The 25,192-nt window shown below is 42.5% G+C and overlaps 1 non-coding gene across 1 annotated transcript; it reads left to right on the top strand.

The window, feature by feature from the left end:
* Positions 1-1,174: 1,174 nt before the first annotated feature.
* LOC115841237 (U6 spliceosomal RNA) lies at positions 1,175-1,278 on the top strand. The gene has a single exon (XR_004034763.1). It is a non-coding gene; the product is annotated as a U6 spliceosomal RNA (small nuclear RNA).
* The last annotated feature ends 23,914 nt before the right edge of the window (positions 1,279-25,192 follow it).

The raw sequence follows: 25,192 nt of genomic DNA, 5'->3' as shown, positions 1-25,192 counted from the left end.
CGTGCTCTGCAACAAGAGAAGCCACCGCAGTGAGAAGCCCGTGCACTACAATGAAGAGTAGCCCCTGCTCGCCTCAACTAGAGAAAGCCCACATGCAGCAACAAAGACCCAACGCAGCCAAAAAAAATGAATAAATAAATTTTTAAAAATATTTTAAAAATTAAAATTTTATATATATATATCACATACCATGTAATTCATTCTTTCAAAGTGTGCAATTAAATGGTTTTTGTATATTCATAAAATTGTGCAACCATCACCACTAATTCCAGAACATTTTCATCACCTTAAAAAGAAACGCACTGGGGGCTTCCCTGGTGGCGCAGTGGTTGAGAGTCCGCCTGTTAATGCAGGGGACACGGGTTCGTGCCCTGGTCCGGGAAGATCCCACATGCCGCGGAGCGGCTGGGCCCGTGAGCCATGGCCGCTGAGCCTGCGCGTCCGGAGCCTGTGCTCCAAAACGGGAGAGGCCACAACAGTGAGAGGCCCGTGTACCGCAAAAAAAAAGAAAAAGAAACCCATTGGGAATTCCCTGGCGGTCCAGTGGTTAGGACTCCATGCTTCCAATGCAAGGGGTGGGGGTTCAATCCCTGGTTGGGGAACTAAGATCCCATATGCTGCACTGTCCAGCCAAAAAATTTTTAAAAAAAACAAAAAAAGCTCACTGCCCATTGGTAGTCACTCCCTATTCCCCTCTCCCCACAGCTCCTGACAAGCACTAACGTACTTTCTATCTCTATATATTTGCCTATTCTGAACGTTTCATATGTATGGAATCATACAGTATGTGGTCCTTGGTGACTGGCTTCTTTAACTTAGCATAATATTTTAAAGGTTCATCCACATTGTAACATGTATCAGTGCCTCATTCCTTTTTATGGCCAAATAATATTCCACTGCATGGATATTCTACATTTTATTTATCCACTTGTCCGTTGGTGGACATTTGAATTGTTTCTACCTTTTGGCTGTTAGGAATAATGCTGCTATAAACATTCATGTGCAAGTTTTTGTGTGGACATATGTTTTCATTTCTCTTGGGAATCTACCCAGGAGTGGAATTGCTGGGTCATAGAGTAACTCTTGTTTAACATTTTGGGGAGCTGCCAAACTGTTTTCCAAAGCAGCTACACCATTTTACATTCCCACTAGCAATGTATAAGAGTTCTAATTTGTGTTCACTTCAGCAGCACACATACTGAAATTGGAATGATTCAGAGATTAGCATGACCCCTGTGCAAGGACGACATGAAAATTCATGAAATATTCCTTTTTTTTTTTGACCACACGGCTTGTGGAATCTTAGTTCCCCAACCAGGGACTGAGCCCAGGCCCTTGGCAAGAAAGTGCAGAGTCCTAACCACTGGACCACCAGGGAATTCCCTATTCTATATTTTTAAAAAAGAGTTCCAATTTCTCCATATCCTTGTCAACACTTGTTTTTTTTAATATTTATTTATTCACTTATTTATTTTGGCTGCACTGGGTCATTTGCGGCACGCGGGATCTTTGTTGCAGCATGCAGAATCTTCAGTTGCGGCATGCGGACTCTTAGCTGTGGCATGCATGCAGGAGCTAGTTCCCCAACCAGGGATTGAATCCGGGCCCCCTGCATTGGGAGCATGGAGTCTTGCCCACTGGACCCACAGGGAAATCCAACACTTATTATTATCTTTTTTAATTTTAGCCATGCTTGTGGGTGTGAAGTAATATTTCATTGTGGCTTTGACTTGCATTTCCCTCATGGCTAATGATGTTGAGCACCTTTTCATGTGTTTATTGATCATTTATATATATTCTTTGGAGTTGTGTCTCTCTAAATACTTTGCCTGTTTTTTTTTTAACGTTTTTATTGGAGTATAATTGCTTTACAATGTGTGTTAGTTTCTGCTTTATAACAAAGTGAAATCAGTTATACATACACATATATCCCCATATCTCCTCCCTCTCGCATGTCCCTCCCTCCCACCCTCCCTATCCTACCCTTCTATCTGGTCACAAAGCACCGAGCTGATCTCCCTGTGCTATGTGACTGCTTCCCAATAGCTATCTGTTTTACCTTTGGTAGTGTATATATGGACATATATACACTACCACTCTCTCACTTTGTCCCAGCTTACCCTTACCCCTCTCCGTGTCCTCAAGTCCATTCTCTAGTAGGTCTGTGTCTTTATTCCTGTCTTGCCCCTAGGTTCTTCATGACCATTTTTTTTATTCCATATATATGTGTTAGGTTTTTTTTTAACATCTTTATTGGGGTATAATTGCTTTACAATGGTGTGTTAGTTTCTGCTTTATAACAAAGTGAATCAGTTATACATATACATATGTTCCCATATCTCTTCCCTCTTGCATCTCCCTCTCTCCCACCCTCCCTATCCCACCCCTCCAGGCGGTCACAAAGCACCTAGCTGATATCCCTGTGCTATGCACTTTGCCTGTTTTTAATCAGGTTGTCTTTTTATTGAGTTGTAAGAGTTCTTTATATATTCTTGATACTAGACCCATGTGAGGTATATGTTTTTCAAATATTTTATCCCATTCTACAGGATTTTTCACTTCACTGATGGTGTTCTTTGAAGCACAAAAGTTTCTAACTTTAGTGAAGTCCAATTTACCTATTTTTTCTTTTGCTACTCATGCTTTTGCTGTCATATCAAAGAATCCATCACCAAGTCCAAGGTCATGCAGAATTACCACTATATTTTTTTTCTAAGAGCTTTATAGCTTTAATTCTTCCAGTTAGTCTTTTGATTCATTTTGAGAGAATTTTTGTATATGGTGTGAGGTAGCGGTCCAACTTCATTCTTTTGCGTGTGGATATACAGTTGTTCCAGCACCATTTGTTGAGAAGATGCTTCTTTCCCCATTGAATTTTCTTTGTACCGAATGCTGTCTTTAAAGTGCTGAGAGAAAATAACCATCAACTTGGAATTTTATGCCAAGATAAATTATAATTCCAGAAGAAAGGTGAAAAAATGATATTTTTAGAAAACAAAAACGGAGAAGTTTTACCAGCAACTGACCTTCACTTAAGGGATGTACTTCTGCAGGAAGGAAGGAAGGTCTGAGACTCAAGAAGGAATATTTTAGCAGCAGCATCTGTCATGCTAGAAGAGCAACCCACATCCGCAGCCACGGCATCCTGAAACCCACCAGACAGTCACCCCCAGAGCCAGGTTCTCTGTGGCAAGATCCAGGCTCTCTTTTTGTGCTGCACGTATTCCTGGGTAATAACAGAAAACTCGAATGACCCCTGGCTAGCACACTAAGGGATCACAAGGAGGGTGGCTTGCAGAGGAAGCCTGCCAAAGCCCAGCTAGCAAATTGCTTATCTCCAGGGAGGCGAGAGAAACAGATCAATCAGAACCCACAATCAGAGATGAGTGGTGGGTGGTCTGTCCATCTGTGAAAGCACACCCTGTGAGCCCTGTGAGTTGTAAGGAGATGGCATCTCTCCCTTCTCCAAGCTGCCCTGGGATGCTTGGAATCAAGCCCCGTTTCCACTTCTAGGTGGTAAAGCCCTAATCAGGCACAAACCCTGTGTCTGTCACTCCCTCTCCTCCCGTCCCTTCCTCCCACCTTACTGTTTTCTTCCTCGTTTATAATACAACACTAGATCTACTCTGATCACAGACTGAGTCACCTTTCTAAAATATTTCCTACACAATCCAATGGTATTTAATACCAGTAGAACGGACCTTCTGTGCTGTAATCACAAATCAGACAACCATGTGAGATTTCCAGAATTCAGTTGAATATCATTTTAATATCCGGAAGTATTGAGCGGTCCTGATACCATGAAAGAACGCAGAATTCCTGTGAAGTTCAAAGGTCTTTACACCTAGGCAGGAAAATATGAACCTACCTTTTAAGAGTTCAAGAAACAAAGACTCTAGTGGGGTACAGCCTAGGGGGGTGCTTGCTGAATTAGGTGAGAAAACTGAAGAATTAGGTAATGTCAGGGACCCATGACCACCCCTTGGAGTTATAGAATCATTGACATAGCAGCTCTAAATGTCAATGCAGATTCTTTTTGCAACCTCAAACATGCTGAGAAGATGATATAATGGTTTCCTTAGTGGATGTGAGAGGAATTGCCCTGCTCTCTGCCTTTCCAGAGCTCATGTGTGGCCAAAATTTCTGGCCAAAAGTAACTTAATTTCACTGGGATGATAACCTTGTTCCTTAGCGGATAACATCTTTTGACCCAGCAAAGATTTCTAATTAACTTTAGAAATGTTTAAAAGTAGCCCATATTTTCTTATAAAGAATCTTGGCAAATCAGGCATTTTATGTACTTGTAATGTTTAAGAAGATTTAACCTATTCAAGTAAAAGCCATGTGATTCTAACTTAAAATATGTAACTGAGGTAGACTTAGAATTTTAAGTTGAAATTGTACAGTCTTTGTATGGTACCAGAATATCCAGGAAATTTTTAAGTTCATTGGCTTTGAAAGTTTAATTTGTTTGATTTATGTTATTTAATACATCTAAAAGAGTCATGTACCAAAATGTTCATTGCAGCTCTATTTACAATAGCCCAGAGACGGAAACAACCTAAATGTCCATCATCGGATGAATGGATAAAGAAGATGTGGCACATATATACAATGGAATATTACTCAGCCATAAAAAGAAATGAAATTGAGTTATTTGTAGTGAGGTGGATGGACCTAGAGTCTGTCATACAGAGTGAAGTAAGTCAGAAAGAGAAAAACAAATACCGTATGCTAACACATATATATGGAATCTAAAAAAAGTATGTGGTTCTGAAGAACCTAGGGGCAGGACAGGAATAAAAATGCAGATGTAGAGAATGGACTTGAGGACCTGGTGGGGGGGAAGGGTAAGCTGGGACGAAGTGAGAGTAGCATTGACATATATACACTACCAAACGTAAAGTAGATAGCTAGTGGGAAGCAGCTGCACAGCACAGGGAGATCAGTTCGGTGCTGTGTGACCACCTAGAGGGGTGGGATAGGGAGGGTGGGAGGGAGACGCAAGAGCGAGGGTATATGTATACATACAGCTGATTCACTTTGCTATACAGCAGAAACTAACACAATATTGTAAAGCAATTATGCCAGTAAAAATGTTTAAAAAATCTATTAATATTTGAGAATGTTCTGTTCATTCATACAGGTGAAGTACTTTAAAAGGAAAAAGAATATATTAAGTTTTGATGCAAGTCTCAAGGAGCAGGTTATGACTATCATTATTGGTCTCTTACCCCAGAGCCATTCTCTTACAAAATCCAGATTTTTTCATTTATGGAAGGCTTTTCGACTCAGGAAAAGCTGGGCCCCTCCCCATCCCAGGAGTGGAGCTGGGGGTGAATCCTGGCTAATTGCAGTAATTCCATTCCCCTTGCCTGGCATTGGTTCAGGAAAGGAAGTGTGATGCAATTTTGACCAAAGATTAAGATGGAGAAGTCTGCTGGGAGGCTTTCCTTTCAAAGAGGAGCACAAAGAAAGAGATAAGACTCCTCCCTTCTGGCCTTGGAATGTTGTGTGAGGATGTGATGCCTGGAGCTGATACAACCATTTTGTGAGCATGAGGGGAGGCACTGACAACTGAGGATGACAGAGTGGAAATGTGGAAAGAGGCTTGGTCGCTGAGCCTCCAAATTAACCAACCATCATAGAGTATTTAAAAAATACTTCTCCTTACTTGTTTTTTAAAGTTTTCATTCAGTCCATGTTTTAGTAACTCCTCTTCCTGTTTTAAGGATTCCCCTTCAGTTACCATTAATCTTGCATCTTCCCCTTCCTACATAAACATTTGCTTATTCTTGCTGATTTAGGTGAGGGAAAGGATATTTTCAAATCTCCAAAAGAGTATTTGGGCTGTTCTTTTTTTTTTTTAAATTGAAGTATAGTTGATTTACAATGTTGTGTTAGGACCTATTTGTTCTTATTACTTTCTAATTTTATTGTATTTTATGGTCAGATAATATGGCTTATATGATATCTTTTGGGAAATATATTCAGATTTTCTTTGAAAGCTAAGTCTCGGTTAATTTTTATAAATTTTCCACAGTTGTTTCAATAGAATATGTATTCTCTGTTGGGCACAATGCTTTATCTATGTCTATTAATTGTTGAGGCTGGGGACATCTTGAAGGCTTCTTTGCTTATATGTCCAATACCTGAACTGGGAAGACTTAGCACACCTGGCAGCTGGTACGGCTATGATCCTCGGGCATCCCTCTATCCCTATATGGTCTCTCTGCGTGGTGGTTTCAGGGTAACCGACTTCTTATATGGGGGCTCAGGACTCTAAAGACATGTGTTCCAAAAGGGATAGAATTAGGCAGAAGTCTTACAGGCTTTCGTGATCTAGCCTCAAAAGTCACGCAGCATCACTTCTGCCAAATTCTATTCATTAGAATCGAATCTCTAAGGCCAGCCCATGTTAAAAGAGAGGGGAATTAGATTCCATCTCTTAATGTGTCCAAGGATTTGTAAACCTATTTTAAAACCACACCACACCAGCCTAACATGTCTAAAGAGCAGAAAAGACGTGGACGTGTGTTTCTGGCCCCATCTCCAGCCCCTCGGCTTTTGTTTGTAATCTCGACTTGCCAGCATCTCCCAGGCTTCCGTGTCACTTCTTTTTTTTTTTAGTTTATTTATTTATATTTGGCTGCATTGGGTCTTCGTTGCTGCGCGTGGGCTTTCTCTCGTTGCGGTGAGCAGGGGCTACTCTTCGTTGCAGTGTGCGGGCTTCTCACTGCAGTGTCTTCTCTTGTTGCAGAGCATGGGCTCTAGGAGCGCGAGCTTCAGTAGTTGTGGCACGAGGGCTCAGTAGTTGTGGCACGAGGGCTCAGTAGTTGTGGCTTGCGGGCTCTAGAGCGCAGACTCAGTAGTTGTGGCGCACGGGCTTAGTTGCTCTGCGGCATGTGGGATCTTCCCGGACCAGGGCTCGAACCTGTGTCCCCTGCATTGGCAGGTGGATTCTTAACCACTGCGCCACCAGGGAAGTCCCCATGTCACTTCTGTAGCCAACTCTGCCCTCATTCCAAACTGTTGCCTCTCTATTGTCATGCTTGTACTGTGTAACCTTCCTACTTACCCCCCTTTTGCTGAGCCCTGTTAACCCCCAGAACCATGAGGAATAATATTAAAATGATTGTTTTTTTTTTTTTTTTAACTGAGGCTCAGAGAGCTGAGCATTCTTTTCTTTTTTTAAAAATTTACTTATTTGGTTACGCCAAGTCTTAGTTGCAGCAGGCGGGCTCCTTAGTTGCGGCTCGCCAGCTCCTTAGTTGCGGCATGCACGTGGGACCTAGTTCTCTGACCAGGGATCGAACCCAGGCCCCCTGCATTGGGAGCACGGAGCCTTAACCAGTGCGCCACAGGGAAGTCCCAATTGTTATTTTAAGTCACTAAGTTTTGAGATGATTTGATAGGCAGCAGTAGGTCACAGAAAACCACTGTCTTATTTTGAAGGCTGGTTTCCTAGCACAAAGGTTAGAGGAGGGACGCTATCCTGGTCATTCGGAAGGGATGAGGTCCCAAGTGACTCCACCCCCTGTGAGGCTGTACATTCATTCCTTCAGCTGCAACATTTTGGCCAAGACTAAGAAAGCTTATGTTTGTGAAAGTATTTTCATGAGCCCAACACCTTTCTTGATGCTTACTGTAAAACTTAAGAATGAACAGACTTCTGCCTGGAAGCTTTGAAGTTGAGTCTCTTTTTTTAAATTGTGGTAGGAACACTTAACATGAGACATACCCTCTTAAATTTTTAAGTGCACAATACAGTATTGTTAGCTACAGGCACAATGCTGTACAGCAGAGTTCTAGAACTTCATCTTTTTTTCTTTTTTTTTTTTAAGCTGTGCTGCGTGGCTTACGGGATCTTAGTTCCCCAACCAGGGATCGAACCCGGGCCCTCGGCAGTAAAAACGCCGAGTCCTAACCACTGGACTGCCAGTGAATTCCCTAGAACTTGTTCATCTTGTGTGACTGAAACTTTATATCCATTGATGGACAACTCTCTACCTCCCCCTCCTCCCAGAACTGAGTCTTAATTGAATTAATTTTTTAAATTAATAAAGCATAGGAAAAATATATCCCCATTTTATGTTTAACAAGTATCTAATCTCAACAGTAAAGTAGCCAAATGTATAAACTTCACATTTCTCAGTAAGAAATTCTTGAAGTTTGAGACTATAGAAGACCAAAAAGTATATGCTAAATAATACATTTTCACAATGAATTCTTCCGGATGCCCACTATTATTGCCAATAAGAGCCCAAAATAAATGTAAGTTAAACCACAAAAAAGGATGGCAAATTTTAACTAATTTCAAAGCTTTCTTTGAAGACTGAAGACATTAGAAAATATCGAATATGTTTTTTAAATTTTTTTAATTGAAGTATAGTTGATTTACAATGTTGTGTTTCAGGTGTACTGCAAAGCGATTCAATTGTACATATATATACATATGTATTCTTTTTCAGATTTTTATCCATTATAAGTTATTACAAGTATTGTAGATAATTCCCTGTGCTATTCGAATACATCTTTAAAAATAAGACAAATTACAAGATGATAGATTTGGTAATAATCCTGTCTCTCACTTGCCTTTATTCACCCAGGCATTCATATTTAATACATACTCTTTGAGTGCCTAATATTAATAATAATCAACATTTTTTTTTTTGGCGGTACGCGGGCCGCTCACTGTTGTGGCCTCTCCCGTTGCGGAACACAGGCTCTGGACGCGCAGGCTCAGCGGCCATGGCTCACCGGCCCAGCCGCTCCGCGGCATGTGGGATCTTCCTGGACCGGGGCACGAACCCGTGTCCCCTGCATCGGCAGGCGGACTCTCAACCACTGCGCCACCAGGGAAACCCAATAATCAACATTTTTGAGCCTTTTTATATATCAGGCATTATACTAAAACTCTGTATAGCATCTTGTTCTAATCCTTTTAACAGCCCGTGGGGTAGATTATTTTTATTCCTGTTGCACAGATGAGGAAACTGAGGCAGAGAGAAGCTAGGTAACTTGCCCAGTTACTAAATGGTTGGGCCCAGATGGGAGCTCTGGCCGTGTGCCCAGGACTCTTCCTTTAAACCTCTATCCTCTGCTGCCTCCATGTGCCCAGCGAGAAACTCAGGCGCTGAGCTGGAGAGCTGTTTAAACAAGCTCTTCACTTCAGGGAGCTGAGGAGATCAAAAAGTTCAACCTAGCCCAGGAACAAACAGTATAGATGCAAACTTGGTAGGACAGGTTTTACCAGTTTGGGGTTAAATAAGTTCACATGGCCTTTGTTTTTTTAACATTTTTTTTTAACATTTAACATTTTCAAACTTACACAAAAGGAGAGAGATTAGCAAGCACAATGAACCCCCAAGTACCCATCACCCAGCGTGATTAGTATCCATTTACGGCCAATCTTGCTTCATCTATACCCCACCCACTTTTTCCTTCCCCCACCTCCTCCCTACTGAATTTTTTTTGGCTTTATATATAAGCTATTGTATTTATTTTTTTAAGTTTATTATTATTATTTTTGGTCATGCTGTGTGGCTTGTGGAATCTTGGTTCCCCGACCAGGGATTGAACCGGGGTCCTCGGCAGTGAAAGTGCGGAATCCTAACCACTGGACTGCCAGGGAGTTCCCTAACCCATTTTACTTTTTAAAAAATTGAAGTATAGTTGATTTACAATGTCAGGTGTACAGCAAAGTGATTCAGATATATATATATATATATATACTTTTTCAGATTCTTTTCCCTTATAGGATCCTACTGAATTTTTTGAAGCAAATCCCAGCCATCATATTCTTTTATCCACAAATACTTCAAATCCACAAATATCTATCTTTTAAAGAGAAAGAATCCTTGTGAACATAACCGCAATACCAATATCACTCCCAAAATAACTAACAATGATACCTTATGATCATTCAGTCTGTAGGGGAGGAAAATCATTTTCCCTCTACCCTTCTGGGTTCTCGGCTGAGGAACCCCCCTGTAATAAAAGGCAGATTAACAGGAGAAAAACACAGAGAAGTTTAGTAATATGCATACCTCCTGTGTACATAGGAGAGCCCCAGGAAAACTGAGTAGCTCCCCAAAATGGCCCAAGACACCACCTTAAATCCCATCTCCAGCTAAAGACAAAGGCAGATGCTGGGGGGAGTCAGTTATGGGAGATTATCAGGAAAAGCACAGTCAGCAAGGGGAAGGGAACTTCCCTGGTGGTCCAGTGGTTAAGAATCCGCCTTTCAATGCAGGGAAGCAGGTTCCATCCCTGGTTGGGGAACTAAGATCCCACATGCAGTGGGGCAACTAAACCCACGTGAGAAAATTTCTTTCTAAAACTAGAGAGAAACCTGCAAAGAAGAGACCCGTGCGCCGCAACGAAGACCTAGCACAGCCAAAAAAAAAGAAAAGAAAAGAAAACAAGGGGAAGGTTGTTACCCGGATTTAGGTCCTTACCTTCTCCTTTGATAAGAGTTTGTAAAGATTTAGGCCATCCTTCTCTTGCTGGTACAGAGAGGGAGACACCCTTATACATGGGCATTTCCCTTATAAATATCTCTTACAAAAAGGTAACTTCTACTCTGTTTTCAGAGTTTTTCCTGTGACTGCTCTTTCTTAAAAATAATCAGTCTAAAATAATTTTTATGCCGAAGAGACATATTTTGGGGTGACAAATTCTGCTCCCCTTCAAGTCACTGATATATTCAAATTCACTGCTTGAGTGTTCACATACCCAGATTAATAAAAAGCCCAGTTTCTCTCTTGGGGCCCCTCTCCTGATAAATTATCCAAGATGCCAGTCTGGTGCCATTCTAGCCATGCTTCAACACCTGGAGGAGAAAGAACTAGAGAAATCTGAAGTCCCCCAGCAGGCACCATCTTTACTGCCATGGCTGCCCCTGAGTTTTGCTGATGAAAACCAGTGGTCTGGTTCAGTCCAACCACCCTAATTCACTGCGGATCCAGCTCTTGTCCAGGCCCCAGTGGCTCTCCAAGGAAGGCCAACCCCCTCCCTTGGGGGGACCCTGGGATAAGATGCCAAGAACTGGATCCCATCGTATGGCTCTTCACTTGCCCCTGACACACTCGGCCCTTGTTTCCACAACAGACCTGGGGGCCTGCAGGCCCAGCCCCACCCCTGACCAGAATCTACCTTCCCCAGCAATGGTCAATGCCAAGGTGTTGAACCTAGTCAAGCTTCTTCCTTCTTGGTGCACTTCCCCAAGAGTTCCCATGTCCCCTCCCCAGCCAGCAGCCCCCCGCCCGGACCCTCTGAACCCATCAGAGAAGGGAGATTGCTCAAAAGTGAAGGACTCGAGCCAGTTCCCTATAATCTCAGGAATCTCTTGAGTGCCACACAGATTTGCTCTGGGATGGTCTCTGCATACCAAGGCCTCCTGGGAGAGGCCATATCCAGCCACAAAGAAAGGTCTTGTTATACCCCTCCCCTGAGCTACCTGTCACCACGCATCTACATAGCTAGGAGAGGTGGCTTGAGGACCCCTTGGAACGAAAGTCAACACCAAAGTGACCTGCTGCCTCCCCCTACGCAGCCCGTGTTGTTTCACCTTCCTTTTGTTTGCTTTTTACTTTTCGTCTTGTTCATTTATTTTTCAAACAGCTCATACATTTGCATGGTTCAAAATTCAAAAGCTATCAAAGGATATATAAGAGAAAGTCTTCATTCCACCCCTGTTCTCAGCCACCCAGATCCTCTGCCCAAAAGCAACCAATTTTATCAGTTTCTTGTGTTTCCTTCAGAAATATTTGTATGTCCATACAAGCCAATCTCTCTCTCTGTGTGTGTGTGTGTGTGTGTGTGTGTGTGTGTGTGTATATATATATATATATTCCCCTCCTTTTTACATAAATGGTAGCATACAATACACAGTGTTCTGCTCCTTGATTTTTTTTTCACTTAACAGGATATCTTTTCCTTTTTTTTTTTTTCTTTTCACCTAACAGGATATCTTTACAATCAATCCATAGGGCTTTCTGGTCTTATTACAGCTGCAGAGTATTCCAAAGCATGAATGTACTGTAAGTTATTTAACCGAAAGTCTTCTAATTGGTAGACTTTCAGGCTATTTGCAATCTTTTAAAATTACAAATAAAGCCTTACTGGATAAACTTATAAACAGGACCCAGACAGCTTTTAACAAGCAACTTCTCTTACCTGGAAACAAATTAAAATGCCAACTAAGGAAACGCCTTGCTGTATAAGGTAAAGAATGATAAACTACCCTGGAGGATCAGAAAAGATAGAACGTACTTTTGGCTGCCTTGGGCCAGGGGAGAAAAGGTATGTGGAGTGGGAGGACGAACTCTGCAGGAGGGGAGATTACAGATGAATTCATTTTGAAAGAACTAAGTCACATTGAACTGTGCATAGAATGTATGGTATAGAGGGGGGAGAGTTGTTATTTCAATTAAAAAAAAACTCCTCTAACTTAAAAACTCCTGTATTAGCATGGCATTATAGGAATGTAAATATCAGGTACTCCAAAATAAATTACAGACATAATGCAAAATCTGACCCAGTTCTTAGGAACACAGACTATAAAACACTATAACAAAGGCCAAAATCCATAGCGAATCTCCATTGTCTCAGAAAACAGAATTTAAAGAAGCCCTTCCCTATTCATTCGTGTTATCACCAGTAAATGAGAATAATTATCTTCCTGCCCTTTGTCATTAATATATGCTTGCCACTTCTTGGCAAATGTCTCTGGTTTGCTTTTTGGTTGGTGGGTGAAAGGTGAGTGGAATGCAGTTAAGGTAGCAGATTTTCCCACAAACAGGCAGTGCAGACATAATATCTTTCCACACTGCACTTGATGCTCTGAATTATTAATTAGGACGTTAAATATATAGCTCAGTGCATGAGGTTATATTTAACTCCATATACTGACGATCTGAGCTTTGCACCTTCCTGGGTTTGAAAATTAGATTCTGTAACAACAGGATTTCTTATGTTTGTTCAGAAAATCATACCTGTAACAAGGGTGGGGAGTCACTTTAAGCAGACCCAGAGAGGTGAAAAGTCAATTGAGGTCCTGGATGGAATCCCCAAACAGGAACTGGGAAAAGAACAACGTCCATTATTAGCTCCTTGGCACTTTACTCCCAGGTTCCATCTTCCAGAAAATTCTGTTTCAAAGCATTAGAAAAGACCTGGGCTTCCATCAACCAGACCCAGGTTCTGATTTGGATTCTGCCAAAACCGAAGATACAAAAATAGGGGGTTAGATCAATAAATATGGGTGCATCCCCTCAATGAAACAGTATGCAATTATGATGTTAAAAAACGTATGCAAACATTTTGTGAAATGGACGGCACTGCAATGTTTAATGTAAAGGCAAAACATTAGAAGCATTGTAAATGTCTGTTGAAATGGGTTTGGAAAAATAAATTATGATCCATAATGTTGTGAACTGACCAAGGTCAATTTGGTCAGGTAGTCTTACGAGGCTCTCTTGTAACCGCCATTAGTCCAAGGTAGGTGAGGCCTACCTATTCCCCACCTAGCCACCAGGTTGTAACAAGAGCAGGTCTCAGGCCCAGATCAGCCAGGTAGAAATTAACAAGCAGGCCTAAGCAACAGTGGTACAACCTCTTCTGTGTACCCAAAGGAGTCCCAGCTCGGTCCTTGCATGCAAAATTCATTTAAGGCGGAGGCTACAGCACTCTAGAAGCAGGATTCTATTAGCCTTGAAGGCAGCATCAGGCGACCAGAATATCCAGATTCATGGTTGGACAAAGGCCCCCTTAGAGATCTAGCCAGACGTGCCCCTGAGCACAAGCTACACGCCTGCCTAGATTCAACTGCCCTGTCTGTGCAAGTTCGGAGAGTGTCTCTAAAATAGTTCAGGCAAGCCATATACCTTGACTACTTCTCAGTTCAACAATAAGAGCCCATTGGGAATATCCGTTGTGCAGATTCACTTGAACAATCACTCTGCTAATTAGCAAAATCTAGTGTTGATGGGAGGTAAAAATAGTTGAAGCTCGTGGAGGGTGACTTTTCTGATTAAAGTTGGCCGCGGCTCCTGGAGTGGGAATTCCTGTAAAGAGCAGCTCACTGGCCCTGAAAGCATAGCTTAAACTAAATAACACACACTTTATAACACACTGCCCGTCCTTAAAGTAAATTAGAGACATCATAACACAGAGAACAGAATACTATGCACCAATTAAAAAGAGTATGACACATTGCTTCCTGCTACAGCAAGATAGCTAAACCATTTTAAAGTAAAATAAGCAAGAATATATAACATGATTTTTATTTTTTAAATTTATTTATTTATTTATTTTTGCGGTACGCTGGCCTCTCACTGTTGTGGCCTCTCCCTTTGCGGAGCACAGGCTCCGGACGCGCAGGCTCAGCGGCCATGGCTCACGGGCCCAGCCGCTCCGCGGCATGTGGGATCTTCCCGGACCGGGGCACGAACCCGCGTCCCCTGCATCGGCAGGCGGACTCTCAACCACTGCGCCACCAGGGAAGCCCTGATTTTTATTTTTATAAAAAAATAAAATCATATATATGATTAAATAGGTATAAAGGAAAGTCTAAACAGATATAAAATTTATTGTTACCCCTAGAGAATAATTAGCAGGAAGAGAAGGGGGGACCTTCCATTGTTTCTTTATGCATTTCTGCGTTTTGAATTTTTTATGAGTATGTATTACTTTGATAACATGAATTTTAAAACTTAAAGCTTGTTAGAAAAGGATGTTGGGGAAGAATAATTATGTGGAGAAATGTTTGTAATATATTCTTGGCTAAAATACATTAGATAGTGTTATATTAGATATGGCAGCCACTGTCTCCTCATCTGTGTGCAACCCCCCTGTTGGGGATTGTGTTTTCCAAAGATGGTCACACCAATGAATATGCCAACGCACAAGCCCTTCTTCCGGTGTGACTTTGACAGGCCTCCGTTGACAGGTGGGGGTGGGGGTGCTGCGTTCCCTCCCCTTGAACCTGGGCACACCTTTCTTGCTTTTTTTTTATTAAAGTGTTAACAATTTTTTAGTTTTTCTTACTGTTTTATTTATTTATTTGTTTGTTTATTTATGGCTGCGTTGGGTCTTCATTGCTGCGCGCGGGCTTTCTCTAGTTGTGGCGAGCGGGGGCTACTCTTCGTTGTGGTGCGCGGGCTTCTCATTGCGGTGCCTTCTCGTTGCAGAGCATGGGCTCTAGGCGCGTGGGCTTCAGTAGTTGTGGCTCGTGGGCTCTAGAGTGCTGGCTCGGTAGTTGTGACGCACAGGCTTATTTGGGCACCCGTGTGGGATCCTCCCGGACCAGGGCTTGAACCCACGACCCCTGCATTGGCAGGTGAACTTGTAACCACTGTGCCACCAGGGAAGTCTCTCTTTTTTTTTTAATTTTTATTTTATATTATAGTTGATTTACAATGTTGTGTTAGTTTTAGGTGTACAGCAAAGTGATTCAGTTACACATATACATATGTCTGTTCTTTTTCAGATTCTTTTCCCATATAGGTTACTACAGAATATTCAGTAGAGTTCCCTGTGCTATACAGTAGGTCCTTGTTGATTAACTATTTTACATATAGTAGTGTGTATATGTTAATCCCAAATTCCTAATTTATCCCTCCCCCCACCTTTCCCCTTTGGTAACCATAAATTTGTTTTCAGAGTCTGTGAGTCTGTTTCTGTTTTGTAAATAAGTTCATTTGTACCATTTTTTTAGATTCCACATATAAGTCATATCATATGATATTTGTTTTTCTCTGTCTGACTTACTTCACTTAGTATGATAATCTCTAGGTCCACCCATGTTGCTGCAAGTGGCATTATTTCATTCTTTTTCATGGCTGAGTAATATTCCATTGTATATATGTACCACATCTTGTTTATCCGTTCCTCTGTTAATGGACATTTAGGTTGCTTCCATGTCCTGGCTATTGTAAATAGTGCTGCAGTGAACACTGGGGTGCATGTATCTTTTCTAAATATATATATGCCCAGGAGAGGGATTGCTGGATCATATGGTAGTTCTATTTTTAGTTTTTTAAGGAACCTCCATACTATTCTCCATAGTGGCTGTACCAATTTACATTCCCACCAACAGTGTAGGAGGGTCCCCTTTTCTCCACACCCTCTCCAGCATTTATTGCGTGTAGACATTTTGATGATGGCCATTCTGACCAGTGTGAGGTGATATCTCATTGTAGTTTTGATTTGCATTTCTCTAATAAATAGTGATGTCGAGCATCTTTTCATGTGCTTTTTGGCCATCTGGGCAGATCTTTCTGTCTTCCTTGACCAAGCAAGTGATGTGATGAGCAAGTGAGCAAGGAAGTGATTGGTGCTCACTGACCTTCCAAGGCCCGGTCATAAAATGCAAAATGGCTGCCACCTGGCTTTCTCTCCCGCTTGGGACACACGCTTGAGCCTTTGGTGTCCTGAGCCATCATGTAAGACATCTGGTTACCCTGAAGCCACCATGCTGGAATGATCATGTAGACATCTTTTCATGTGGAATGATCATATAGACATCTTTTCATGTGGAAAGATCACGTATCAATAGAAATAGAGAGAGGAAGATATCCAGTATGCCCATCTGTGCCAACTCCCAGCTGTCTGAGTCTTCCCAGTTCAGGTGTCAGACACATGAGTGCAGAAGCCTTCAAAATGACCACACCTCCAGCCACCATCTGACGGCAGTGGCATGAGAGATCCCCAAGCCAGGACACCACCTAGCTGAGCTGCTCCCAAATTCCCGACGCAGAGAAACCCTAAGAGATTATAAAAGCTAATGATTTGAAGCCACTAAATTTGGGGGCTATTTGTGATGCAGCAGTAGATAACTATGACACCCCCTGAGAGAACCTGCCACTTCCTCAGTCTGGGAGGGGAAGCCCTAGGAATCCATTGGCTCCATATGGCCCTACACATACCACCAGTGACAGGACCCCTGGAGGCTGCCTTACCCCGGCGGGCCTTCTCTGTTTTTCTCTTCCGGAAATTTGCAACGTGAACACCAACATTGAGCCTCCTAGCTTGAAGGCACTAGGAACTTCAGCTTCAGTTTGTAGCCTGTGTCCCAATCTTCAGAGGACAGAAGAAGGAATCAAACACTTAGAGAAAAGCAGGAAAGAGAGAGACCTCGTAGCCTTAAAAAAGGAACCTCCTTTCCTGTTTTTCTGTCTTACTTCTGATGCTTTTCCTTGGTTCTTCCTTGAGACACCTTTATAACCATCGTCATCGTCACCTTTATTATTATGGCTAAGGATGACTGAATGCTCACATGCCAAGTTCTAAGTGCTATATGCATATTAACTTTTTTTTTAATTTTTAAAAATTATATATTTATTATTTATTTATTTTTGGCTGCATTGGGTCTTCGTTGCTGCGCAGGGCTTTCTGTGGTTGCAATGAGCCGGGGCTACTCTTCGTTGCGGTGCACGGGCTTCTCATTGCGGTGGCTTCTCTTGTTGCAGAGCACAGGCTGTAGGCGCGCGGGCTTCAGTAGTTGTGGCACGCAGGCTCAGTAGTTGTGGCGCATGGGCTTAGTTGCTCCGTGGCATGTGGGATCTTCCCGGACCAGGGATTGAACCCATGTCCCCTGCATTGGCAGGCGGATTCTTAACCACTGCACCACCAGGGAAGCCCTATGCATATTAACTTCAATCGTCGCATGACCTATGGGGTTGACACCACAATTATCCACATTTACAGATGAGGAAACTGAGCCCTGAAAGGTCAAGTCACTCGTCCAAGATCACAGTCAGTTGGATAACAGGAACTCTTTATCCAACACTGTTGTTATATACCCTTACATCCTACCAATAAAGACTCCCTGTTTTTGTTAAGGTCACTTGCAAACAAATCACTTCTGATCAAGCCAAATATGTATGGAAGTGTTCCAGTTTGGTAAAACTTGATACAAATAGACTTAACAGGAGTCCAGAGGGAAGGATGCAGTGGTTGCAGGAGACAACGCGATAGCTCCAGATACAGGTGCAGGTCAGAACTGCAGGTCACTGGGGCTTCCAGGCTTGAGATTCAGCTGCTGGTTGAGATGCAGAGCACTGCGGCTGTGCAGGAGTGAAGTCAGGGTGGGGCTGCAGACCGAGACCATCCATGCTCAGGCCAAGGCAAATTTAGAAGACGATGGAAGGAAATGAATCAAAACTCCAGTTGGATTAGGTTAAAACTGAGGGAATCTGATTAAAGTATGGGCTTTAGTTCATCATAATGTGTTAATATTGGTTCAGTAGTTGTGACAGATATACACCAGACTAACATAAGAGGTTAACAATAGGGGAAACTGGGTGTGGGGTATGTGGGAACTCTCTGTGCTATCTTTGCAACTTTTCTGTACACCTCAAACTATTCTCAAATTTAAAATGTACTCAAACGAGCAAACCATCTGTAACTAGAAGGCCGAACCGGGCACCAAGAGACAGTCTGACAGTGAACAAAAGCGGAAGCAAAGGCCAGAGCAGGAGTCTGAACACCGGGTGGGTTAGGAACACGAGGCTGAGTCTGACCTGCCCTTCTCTCCCCAGCCCTGGGCACACCATCCAGCGCGCACTGGAACTCAGGACGCTCAAAATGTGTGTGTGTGTGGGGGGGGGGATGGGGGGTGCATGCCTGAGGGCAGTGACGGTGCAAAGCCAGGCTCCCACGCTCCCCTCTCGGCTCTCACTAATCTCACTAACAACCGGGAGTGGGTCAGTGCAGGACGCCCCCACAGGCTGCTGTGTGCAGGGTTCCTGGTGTTGCCCTCTGAGGTTGAGGGAGGGTATCTGGAGGCTGGACATTTTTCATTCATAACTCACCACGTTCATAAGGAAGGGGAAGTAGCTGCCAGAGGTGATGGGAGAAGAGGGAGCACAGTTGGTTTCCTGATGCTGGTAATGGATCGGTAATGACCAATGCACACTCCTGAGTCTAGACTCTTTCCCATTATGGGCAGCAGGATGGATGCCCAACAGCGGACTGGAGCTAGGGAGGGCGGGGAGGGGGGAGATAGGGGCTTGAAGACTTTTGCTGGAAGCTTTAAATAGTTATGGGGGTGGGGGAGGGAGAGAGGAGGCAGTGACTGCGTCAGGAGAAAGGATGATTGGGCAGGTTTTGGGGGCCCAGCTGAGAGCCAATCCCCAGAGGTAGGGAAATTTCCACAGCAACAGTCAGCAGCCCATTATAGGAAGAGAAGGCAAGCAGCCACATGATTCTGGGGTCTGGGTTGTGTCCAGTAGTTCCAAGAGAAGTCCTGAGAGGCAGGGAAATCAGGGCGTAGTGAAGAGAAAGAGTGAGGGGTAGTCCATGGGCCCATAGCGGAATGAGCATGGCAGAAAAGATAGAAGGGGAGGGACTTCCGTGCTTCCACTGCAGGGGGCACGGGTTCGATCCCTGGTCAGGGAACTAAGATACTGCATGCTGTGCAGTGTGGCCAAAAAAAAAAAAAAAAAAAAAAGACAGAAGGGGAGTCAGTGGGGGAAATAGAGGACCAAGGACCTGATCAGGTGACCAAGCATCCCAGCCAGCTCCTGTCAGCTTCAGAAGCTGTCTTGAAAACAGTTGTTGCCAAAGTATGGTCTTACCTTGTTCTTGCCTTTTGTAATTATCTGGAAAATGAACTTACTGTGGATCACTTCACTAGCAGAAGATTCCCTTATACACTTTGTGTATGACTAGAAGCCATCATTTGTTAATTTGTTCATTCATTCATTCATCCATTCATATATCCAATGTTGAATGTTTACAATGCGCTCTGTCAACACTGGGCCCTGCTAACTTGGAGCTAAACCATATGTAAAGAAGCTTTTTCCCCTTTCCCCCTTCATATGGGATGTAAATTCTCAGGTTATTTATTCAGGGTTCATCTCCAAGTTAGCAGGACCCAGTGTTCACAGAGCACGCTGCAAACACCCAACACTGGATATATGAATGAATGAGTGAATGAAAAAATTAAACAACTTCTACTCATGTTAGTTTAAATATACTCATCTACTAGGTGCAATCTGAGAATACTCTTAAAATATTTTAGGTGTAATTTGCCTACTGTAAAATGCACGGATCTTAAGTGAACAGCTTGTTGTGTTTTCATCTATGTATATCTCCCATGTAACCACAGTCGAGATCAAGATACAGAACATTTCTATCACCCCAGAAAGTTCCCTTGTGCCCCTTCTCAGTCTATCTCCCTCACCCTCAGATTACGAACATTCTGACTCCGTCATCATAAGTTCAGAGGACATGGTGCTTTTGGTTAGGTTTTTCAGGGGGGTTTGGAGAGAAACTAACCCAGTCACTGAAGTCAGTATCCAGTGGCTCAGTGAAATGAAATGCCCACTAAAACTTGGAAATAAGATTGCGCTCTGTCTCAGTCAGAGTTTAATCAGGAAAACAAATATGGCGAAGACCATGGAAGGGGGTTGGAAGCTCTCACGAATGGAGAGGTATGGTATGTGCAGTCAAACCCAAAGGGGGCTTATTACAGTGCCCTGTCAGTCTGACACAATTATCTAGTCTGCCCAGTGGGTGTGTTCCAGCTGCGGAGATGGGTACAACAGAGCCTGATTCGTTAACTATTTGCTGTGGCTTCATACTCACCAAGTTGATTTTGAGTAACTAGGATTCCTGTGTCACTTGCATTTTTGGAGAGAAAACACTGACTAGGTTGTCATGAATATGCAGACTACCACATACTTATATATGTCAAAATGCTATTTGTAACTTTAAGAACTTACGACTTTATTGTTTTGGGTCAATGTCACAGTGTCAGATTCCCTCTGGGACACTGACAGAACTGTTGTTCTCAGGCTGGGGGGCTGAAGCCTGGATTTTGCCCTGTGGTGAATTCCCGCAGTAGATACCATCTCTAAGATCTCTTGTAAGACAGCAGTTAACATGCCAACCATAACTCTGGCCTTTCTTTGGAAACTTCCACCCTCATTGAACACATGTTGTGTAAACACAAGAATCTCCAAACGTAAGTTGAAATCGCATACAAATAATTCCCACCAAGTCAAAGGGAGATACGACTCCTCAAGATTCAAACGAGCAAACTAGATTTTAAAAACCTTTTTTATTGTAAAATGTAACACACAAACATACAACATCAATGTTCAAAATGTGGATAATAATGAAATGAACGCTAGTGTAACAACAGCCATCTAAGTCATTAAGAAATGACCAGCATCCCCAGATCTTCATGTCCCTTTTAGATGTATCCCCCTCTCTCTGCCGCCCCATAGGTAACTTCTATGACATTTTTATGGTAATCATTTCCTGGCCTTTCTTTATACTTTGACCACCAATGCTGCGTCTCTAAACAGCATACTTTCTTTTTGTGTGGTTTTGAACTTTATATAAATGGAATCATACTGTTCATTTCTTATTTCTATATAACATAATACAATATAAATATAAATGTGATATATAATACATAATCTGTTATTTATATTTATTCCTTTTCATTATGATATAATATGCCATTGTATGAAACATACAATACCACAATTTATTATCTAGCCTACTGTTAATGGATATTTAAATTGCTTCCAGTTTGGGGCTATTATGAACTGTGTTGTTATGAACATTCTTGTACGTGTATTCTGCCACATGTAAGTGCATATTCCTATAGTATTTCTTCCAAGGAATGGAACTGCTAGGTCATAGGGTATGTATATCTTCAGCTCTAATAGACAAGGCAATGTTTTCAAAAATCGTTGTACCAATTTATACTCCCACCAGCATGTTATGAGAGTTTCAGTTGATTCGCATCCTTGCCTACACTTGGCATGGTCAGACTTTTAGGCTTTTGCCAATCTAGTGGTGTGTCGTGGTATCTCGTGGTTTCAAATTTGCGTTTCCCTAACTACTAATGAAGTTGAGCATCTTTTTATATAGTTGCTGATCTTTCCTATTTCCTCTTCTGCAAAGTATCTATTCAAGTCAGTTGCCCATTTTTCTATCAGGTGGTGTCTTATTGATTTGTAGGAGTGATTTCCACTTTCTGGATATAATTGATCTTTTCCCATTTTGTGACTTGTATTTTCACTTACCTTATGGGTTTTTTTTTAATCGACTTTATTTTTTAGAACGTTTTAGATTTAAAGAAAAATTGAGAAGATACTACAGAGAGTTCCCATATACCTCACACTCAGCTTTCCCTGTTATTAACAACTTACATTAGTACGGCACACATGTCACAATTAATGAACCAATATTGATACATTATTCTTGACTAGAATCCATACTTTATTCAGATTTCCTTTTTCTGTTGCAGGATCCCGTCCAAGATCCCACATTACATTTAGTTGTCATGTCTACTTAGGCTCCTCTTGGCTGTGACAGTTCCTCAGACTTGCCTTGTTTTTGATGACCCTGATAGTTTTGAGGCACACCGGTCAGATATCTTGTAGGATGTCCCTCAGTTGGGAGTTGTCTGATTTTTTCTCATGATTAGACTGGGGTTATGGATTTGGGGAGGAAGGTCACAGAGATTGAGTGCCATTCTCATCCCATCATGTCAAGAGTATGTACTGTCAACATGGTTTGTCACTGTGGATGTTGACCTTGATCACCAGGCTGCAGCAGTCAGCTTCTCCTCTGTAAAGTTATTCTCTCCTTCTCTCTCACTTTTCCATTCTGTATATTGTGTCTTTTGAAAAGAAATCCTTAATTTTAATTTAGGAGCCCTCCACTGGGCTCCCTGATGGCTGATTTGCAGGGACCAGACCATCTCACAGTGGTCTCTCTGGGATCACTCAGAACTTACTGCTGGAATTAATAAGGGGTGGAGGGGGCAGAGTTGGGGAAGCAAACTATATTACATATTCTTTCAAATCTTCTATCTGGACCTCTCCTTTGGGAACTCAAGAACCAGGAATTTGACATTTTTGTTTTCTGGTTCTTCTCCAAGAGTCCTCCCCTCAGGGCAATGGATGGCTGGAGTCTTGGCTATTTGGCCTGGGAGGAGAGGTGTGGCAAGAGTCGGGGAGGAGGTTCTTTTAGGCTAACACATGGGTCATTACTTCAAATATTATCCTGCCACACACATATCCACCTCGAAATGCTTCAATGGAAAAGTTAACTGCACATCACCGGTTGTTTACTGAGCGCTAAAGATTGAATCAGAAGGGCTGTGTTCATAAAGCAGAACTGCTGACGATTCAGAAGGTGACCTTGAGTACGCATGCCCACCCCCAGGTTTCAATCTCTCAGTCTATGAAACAAGGAGAAAGCTTCCTACCGCGTTTATCCTGCTGCATTTCAAGGCTATAAGGAGCAGCAATGCCCCTTTGAGACCTCAGATGAAAAGGGGTCTTAGGTTTAAAGGACAAGCTGTTCACCCTTAGCTCAAAAATGGATGTTATTTCTCAAGACATAGAGTATGAAAGATTGTGAGATTTTGAGGTTTTCTTGGGGGGGGGGAAGAGGCAGGATTTATTTTATGTTCCAGTCTATTTATAATATTTTTAGTCTACTTCAAATTAATAGAAATAAGAATGTCCTAGAACTCTTTCAAGAACAGAAAAATTCACTCCTTTCCCTGTTTCTTAGGCTGGATGAAATTGCAGGAGTTGTGCTCCACTTTTAGCTGATTATTTAGACAAACGTTTTCAGGGCCTTGGTCTAGAACCTGTTCTACAATACATAGCAAGAGGTACAAAGAATGAAATTTTAGTTGATGTGAAGAGAAATGATTCCATCGTGCTTGAAAATGAATTTTTAAAAAATGATTAAATTCTTATATTGATATCTATTTTTTTCAAGCCAGTCATTTTAGAGTTGTTTTGAACTTAGCTGCTTTAGATAGTTTTGGTAATCTAATAATTTCACATTCCTAATGAAAAAATATCCCTTCCCCCTTCAGATTTCTTTAAAATCACATTTGTGCAAATTCTCCTCCGAAAGAACGCCAATTCGAGAGTCCAAGGGTTTTCTGAAATAGAGCGAGGAAATCCAGATTCCATTCCCTAAACTGAGAGTGGCTTTGGTAAGCGTAGGGGTTCTAGACAGTTCAAACCTGAGTATTTTCCTAGGATACCTGAGAAACTGCTGGGGTCACTGCTTTCAACCCACTCTCCTTTTTTTCTCCCTCTATTAATCCCAAGAAGAAAATGGAGATTGGAAACTGAGGAAATAGTAGGGCATTTCCCCCCCAACAGTTTCGTCTCGCATTTGTGCACTGAACAGTGCTCAGACACCTTTCAGTGGCTCCCCATTTCCTACCAACTGAAGCGTGGTTCTTTTATGTAACATTCAACATCCTCAATAAACATGTCCCTAATTGAAATTTTTAGCACTTTGTGCCCCTCTTCTTTGGTTAAACTAAACATTTAATGCTTAACCTGATGGGTTTTCTCCCTGTCATAGCTTAGTTTTTGCTACCTGAAAGAACCTCCCCATCTCCTATCCTTGCGTACTGAAACCACATCCATCTTTCAAGGTCATTGGCTGGGACATCGTTTTCTGACCACAGATGATACACTGTCATTTCTTGCTTCATATCATAGGTTTAATAATAATAATAATAATAATAATAATAAAACCCCGTAAGATGTGAGAAGGGAGGATCCTGGTCAAATTATTATGTCTAGCCTTCGCCTAACACTGAGTGAATGGATGAAGGAAGTAATTAATGTAATTAACTCCTGGTAGATCAGAAAATCTTAGATAGGGTTGCCAGATTTAGCAAATCAAAATGCAGGACGCCCAGTTATATTTGAATTTCAGATAAACAACGGATACTTTTTTTTAGTATAAGTATGTCCCATGGAATATTCACGACATGTTTATGCTAAAAAGTATCGTTGTTTATCTGAAATTCAAACGTAACTGGGCGTCCTGTAGTTTATCTAGCACCCCTACTTGGAGTGCAGGGGTTTCCCGAAGCGCCTGGCTTCCTCCCAGCAGGTGCTCAGCATCTGTGTAATTGTCATAGCGAAACCCAAACCAGCCCTGCAGCTTCCACAGCTGCACCCGTAGCGGGGCGAGGCCACGCGACCGGGACAGACAGACACCCTGGTTGGAGACCGTCGCTCGAGACTGGCGAAAGGGTCCGCACCCGGGAGGCAGCCCCACCCTGTGGGCTCTCTGGACCCCTCGACAGGTTTCGTCATCCCCCCAGCCCCCGACCACCCGCCCTACCCTCCATCCCGTGACCGTTCGTCACGGGCCAGGAGAGGAACTCCCCGGCTCT

This window comes from Globicephala melas, chromosome X (genome assembly GCF_963455315.2).
Source record: "Globicephala melas chromosome X, mGloMel1.2, whole genome shotgun sequence".
Lineage (NCBI taxonomy): Eukaryota > Metazoa > Chordata > Mammalia > Artiodactyla > Delphinidae > Globicephala > Globicephala melas.
This window is presented reverse-complemented; position numbering and strand designations above follow the sequence as displayed.